Source organism: Cryptomeria japonica, chromosome 3 (genome assembly GCF_030272615.1).
Source record: "Cryptomeria japonica chromosome 3, Sugi_1.0, whole genome shotgun sequence".
NCBI lineage: Eukaryota > Viridiplantae > Streptophyta > Pinopsida > Cupressales > Cupressaceae > Cryptomeria > Cryptomeria japonica.
The window spans coordinates 509,250,787-509,257,448 of NC_081407.1; positions in this window are offsets into that span (position 1 = coordinate 509,250,787).

Genomic DNA, 6,662 nt, shown 5'->3' on the forward strand with positions numbered 1-6,662 from the left:
TCCTCCTTATTGCTACAACAATGCACCCCCCTGGCCATCACATTCTCTACACAATTATTTTTTATCTTGGCCCACACCACTTCAGAGGTGTTAATATCATTCCTGGATATTCTATTATTGCTCTATTTCCATATCCCCCAAAGGATATGGGCAAAAGAAAACTTCCAAAGATTTTTTATGGTGATGTTGGTAGAATAATGTCAACTTTTGAAACAATCTTGAATCTCCTCAGGGAAAACCTAATTCAGCTCCCACATTTGAAAAAACATCCCCCAAATAGGACTAGTAAAAGGACAATGTATAAAGATGTGGTTCACAGATTCCTCATCATTAAGACAAAGATAGCATATGTTTGGGAAACAAAAGCCCCTCTTTCTCAAATTATCAATAGTTATAATCTTATTTTGCAAAAGATCCACAAAAAGATATTGATTTTAAGAATTAGACCTGGATACCAAGCCTTAGCCCAGCAAGGAGTAGGGTTTTGGGATTGAGCCAGTAAAAGGACAATAGAAGAGACCGAATAAGTCCCTGAAGATGTCCCACTCTACACCATGTGGTCTTCCCTTCTGGTATTTAAGATAACATGGTTGATCATTAAATTTACCTGTTTGAGTTTGGGATCAATGGAACTGAGGTCCGCCCACTTTTGATCTTTCCAATAATCAGCCACTTCAGCACTGATCTTCTCCTTACAATTCTAGATGAGCATCTGAGAGGCCTTTTTATTAAGAGGGGCTCCACCAATCCAAGCATCGTCCCAAAAGTCCACTTTCTTGCCATCACCGATGGATTAGACATTGCCAAGATTAGCAATACTTTTAGCCTGGATTACACTGTTCCAAATGAAAGAGCCGCTTGGTATTTGATCAGAGACCAGGAAATCCTCTATGGTGGGAACCTTCTGTAAGTACTTCGCCTTCCAAATATCAGTCCATTCTCCTTTTCCCTGATAAGTTCTACATAATTGTTTGGCAAGAAGAGTTTTGTTCAAGGTTATGATATTCCTTAAACCCAAACCCTCCTTTTTGGGTTTACACACATTATCCCAGGCTATGAGAGCCATCCTCTTCTTCTCCTCAACCCCAGACCACAGGAAGGCTTTCTGAATTTTCTCAATAGCTTCAGCAAATTTGCTAGGGATTTTGAGGAGGCTTAAAGCATACACTGGAAGGCTCTGGAGAGAAGATTTTAAAAGCTTGACTTTTCTAGCTTGACTAAGAAGGGTACCTTTCCAACCAGCCAGCTTTCTACTGAATTTATCCACTAGACTATTCCAAAGCAGCTCCGAAGGTTTCAAACCCAAAGAGAGACCAAGGTAGATAGTAGGAGGCTTACCAATTTGGCATCCAAGGATTCGGGCCATCCTCATTTGTCTGTCCTCCGGGGTGTTGAAGAAGAAAACAAAGCTTTTATCCCAATTGATGGTTTGACCCGAGGCCGAGCTATAAGTGTTGAGAAGGTTCTTCAGATTGGACACTTCTTTGATAGTAGATGATCCCATTAAAATGGTATCATCAACAAATTGCTAATGAGTACAGGCTCTAAAACCAGAAGAGGGTGATAAACCACAAAAAAGCCCCAGTGAAACAGATTTGTTGATAAATCTACCCAGACACTCAGCCAAAATGATGAAGAGAATAGGGGATATGAGATCCCCCTGCCTGATGCCCGTAGAAGTTTTGAAGAAGGGGGAAGGCACCCCATTGACAATAACAAAAAAAGGGGTCGAGATGAGTTGATCAATCATTTGAATAAATCTAACTCCAAAACCAAAAGCACCAAGCACCTTACCCAAGAAACTCCAGTCCACTCGGTCATAGGCTTTAGATAGATCCAACTTCATAAGAAATCCTTGCTTTTTTGAATCCACCAGCGAGTGAATGTTTTCATGGATAGCAATGATAGAGTCGAGGATTTGTCTGCTGGGAACAAATCCACTCTGTTGGGGCGAAATAATCAAAGGAAGAATCCTTAACAGTCTGCTTGTCACCACTTTAGAGATGATTTTATAGAATGAGTTGCATAAGCTTATCGACCGGAACTTATCCATAGAGTCAGCCCCCGGGCATTTGGGGATTAGAACCAAGAAAATAGCATTGAGTTCCTTTAAGATCCTTCTAGCCCCAAAAAAACTCTTGCACACCTTTAACCACATCAAATTTGAGGATGTCCCAAAAGGTTTGGAAGAAGAACAACGAAAATCCATCCGGGCCCAAGGCTTTATTCCCATCAAAATAAAAAACCACTTTTTTAACTTTCTCCTCAAAAGGGATGGCCACCAAGGCCTTGTTCTGATCCTCATTAATAGTTGAAGGAATGTTCTCGAGGAGGGCACTCTAGGAGTGGCCATCCAGACCAGAATCCGCCAATAGAAGTGAGGTAAAAAAGTTCCTGGCTTCCTTCCCGATCTCTTCATCCTTCCTCGTTTCAGTTCCCCCAATTCTCAGTTTAGAGATTCTATTAGCAGCCTTGTGTTTCATTGCGGTCATATGGAAGAATTTAGTGTTTTTGTCCCCAACTTTAAGCCATAGAGATCTAGACCTTTGTTTCCAGAATTCTTTTTCTCTTATGATAATCTTGTGGTACTTCACCTGCACTTCATTTTCCTCCCCGATTGATACTTCATTGTATCCACTCGTTTGGATTTTATCCTGCATTTCCTTGAGTTCCAGCTGGGTTTTGGTTTTGGTAGCAAATAGATCTCCGAAACCTCCTTGTTCCATTTTTTAATATTGTCTTTCACGTTCCTTAGTTTTTTAGCCATTCTATACATAGCAATACCTTTTACATCAATAGACCACCACATCTCAATGACCTTCACAAGGTTAGGGTGGTCTAGCCACATCCTTTCAAATTTGAACGGGAAATTCCTTTTTACAATGGTATTATCAGCAACAAAAATCACTAGGAAGTGGTCAGAACTAATCGTAGAGAATGCAGTGAGGGAGCACTGATAATGGTTAAACCACTCATTAGAAATAAGGGCCCTATCAAGTCTAACTTGAATGAGATCTTTTCCTGTCCTTCTGTTCGTCCAGGTAAAATTGGCACCTTGGAGATCAATATCATGCAGACCCTGGTTGTTGATAAAGTTCAAAAGATCCATTCTAATTTCTAGTTGTGAAGGGACACCTCCAAATTTTGCGTTATCACGGAGAGGAGTGTTGAAATCTTGCATAACAATCCACATATCCTCCTTGTAAAGAACCCGAATAACTTCCAGCTTTTTCCAGAATTTACTTCTACCAAATCTATTATTAGGGGCATAAATATTGGTAAGGAGTAAAGAGGTGTTGTCCCCAATGTGATGAAACCTGATAAAGGCTAGATTGCTATCCTGTTTGACTGACTCCCCAGACACACGCCTAAGGTTTCAGAAAATGGCAATGCCCCCAGAAGCACCTTTAGAGCTTCCATCAAAAACTTCCCCATCCTTAAAAAACTTAATCTTTTCTACTTTCTCTTTAGTCATTTTAGTTTCTTGGATAATAACAATGTCCAGTTTGTGTTCTCTGACTAAATTTCTAAGAACATCCTGTTTATGTGGACTATTCAGTCCACGAATATTCCATGAAATAAATTTCATTTTCTAACTAGGGAGCATATCTCATGGATGGTCAATTGAGTACCATCTGCTATATTCTTGTTTGCCCCTTGATCTCTGATCTAGCTTGCTTTTCCTTCCGGGAGGAGGGGTTAAAACCCGTGTCAGCTTTGGTCCGGTTTCTTGTCTTGACTGAATTAGCCTGAGGGGTAGATTTAGGCCCTTTTTTACCCCCTCTTTTGCTCCGCTACTTCATTTGTGTGGCAATCTTCCTCTTGCATATTTTAGGTGGTTATCTTCTGGTCAACATCTTTGACCTCAGCCCACTTAGCATTAAGCAGTGAGGTCGTTGGTGATTGTTGGAAGGTAGATTTCACCATCTCCACAGATTGTTGTGATCCCGACAACGAGATTCCTCCAAGGATCAAACACTTCTGGGCTTCTTCATAGTCGCTACTAAGGCAGTCTCTGGTGGTGTTATCTGTAATGTGATTTGAATCTGCTTCCTCATTGTCATGTAACACCACTTGTATTTCTCCTTCTTCCAGGTTATCACTTCTTTGATCCTCTTGATTGATATCTTGTTGTTCTCTATCGTCTTTACCTGTTTGCTCTTTTTTACCTTCTTCAAGCAAAGGTATTTCTGGGTTTTCCACATTAACATTCTCTTGTTGTTCTACCGTATCAGGGATGATGACACTCTGGACCTCTTCAATCCTTTTCTCTTTTTCAAAGCCCTCGGGTTGCTTAAGAGGGTTTTTTGCTTTCCATTGCATTACCTTTTCTTTCTTTTCTTTCTCTTTGACAGCCTGAAGAGGGGATTTCCTTGCTGTATGTCTTGCTTTTTTGCAATGAAAACAAGCGAAAGGGACACTTTCATATTCCAATGGTTGGTTCCATTTTCCCAGTCTAGAGTTAATCTCAAAGGATAGGGGCATATCTACGCCTTGCATAACTCTCACACAGATCCTGGCAAAATTAAGTCTTCTTCTGGTCGCTATGATAGGATCCATAGAAAGGAGTTCACCGAAAGAACTAGTGATTCCTTTAAACACATCTTCCACCTAGAATTCTAAGGGAAGGCCCAACAGTTTAACCCAGACTGGAGCTTGAACAAAAAATGATTCATTTAGGTCCATCTTAGGCGACCGTTTTTGCAAAGCTAGCGTTGATTTACCGGTCAGCCAAGGGCCATCACAGAGCACTCTTGACATGTCTTCCTTACAAGAGAAAGCCAATGACAATGCCCCTTTGGACATTGTAGTGATCTCAACTTGACCTTTAAGTGCCCATTTGCATTTAGCAAATGCCCTAACAATATCAATATTTGGCCTTGGGCCCAAATGTTTTCCAACCAGTGTCATTGCCATAAGATTAATATTGTGCTCAATAACAAGGTCTAGAATTTCAATAGCAAATCTACCTTTTTCTGGGTCTGAGATATTATGAACTGGAGGGAACGAAGACTTTCCACTCGGTTTGACACCGAATAGAGAAGTCCAAGACCAACCGTTGTCCCTTCGCACAGGTTCCTACCTAGGAATGTCTCCAGCACGTGATTCTCCATTTTCTCCATCAAGATCGATAGGCTTGTCGCCTGCTTGTGGGTCCCCATCCACCGGGCCCTTTCCATTCGGCTCAGAGGAATCCGGGCAATCTCGGGAATCGTCCTTTCCATTCTCCCCTTGGTTTGCCTGTCCATTGTAGGGTTTCCCGCTCTGCCCTGAATTCAAATGCAACCCTGCTCCCTTCTCCTGCTCCTTTTTTCCAAGCAAAAAAAATAAAAAAAATAACAAATCTACAGTTCTATCGAGTTATATTTTTCAAATGTGACCCGAAGCTTGAGAATTTTTTCGTTCCATTGATGCATTTATTGTATTATTACAAATACCAAATATCTACATGTGCATATACATACTATTCTAAATTTGGTAGTATCTTGTTTTGTCAAAGTGTTGTTATATTAATCTTTCAAATTGAATAGTGAGTTGCCTTGGACATTCTTTTCAAAAAATATGTAGGTTGTAACTGCCTTGATGTCACTTATAAGATATGCATATTTTGGTGCTTACCTCTCCTAAATCTTCTTTTGTACTATAACATGTAAGGGCTTCCATCTATGGTTGGTGAAGCTGGGTATCATTAAGTTTTGTAGCCTATACATATAGGCTCTTAGTGTCACGGCCCGTTTTAGACGAATAAGTTTTAGGCTGATATATTTAGTTAGGCACTAATATTATTTGATAATATGATTGATGATATTACTTTTTGACATTTATAATGCTGCATGACATTAATAATATTTGATAATTGATGCTTGACGACATGATATTAATGTGATTTGATATTATTGAGTGAGATAGATGTGGGATTGACTGTCGAAAGCAGACATATGACTGAGGAGGGGTCTCCTAGCTCATCGATAGTAACCCAGGGAATGTATCATGTGCATACACACACATATAATAATTAAATGAATTAATTAAATTATAAAATCAATTTAAGAAATCGATAATAAATAAAATATTAAATTTAAACTAAAAAGTTAAATTTATAAGTAAAAGAATTAAAATATTAATTCGAATTTAATGACATTATTAAAATTAAAATTTAAATTCAAGCATGTTTTAAAATTAACACTTGAGTTACAATTTTATGGAGAGTTAAACTCCATGGGACTCCATGCAAGAGTTTTGCTCCTTAACAGGATAATCAATCGAGTCCAACTCTTGATCAACCTTCTCAACTGGCTAATCTAAATCAATTTTATCAATCCAGTCCAACTCTTGATCAACCTTCTCAACTGGCTAATCTAAATCAATTTTCTCCACTTCAAACTCCCAATTCTCTCTTGATTCCATCCATCTAGATCAATGAATATTGGATCAAATTTCTCTGCCAAATCAATTATAAATAAAGGAGTCTAGCTACCATTTTACCACGTCTGGAAAAAGGCAAGAAAATTGTTTGCAAATAATCATCGAAACATGCCCCCTTTCCATTCTCTCTATGCTTTTTGGTCTGCAAGGTGTTCCTCCTTCCTTTCATTGAGTCAGCTTAGAAATCGGCCTGCAAGAAAAGTTTGGGAATCGCCTTGCCTGAGTGAAGTGTTGAG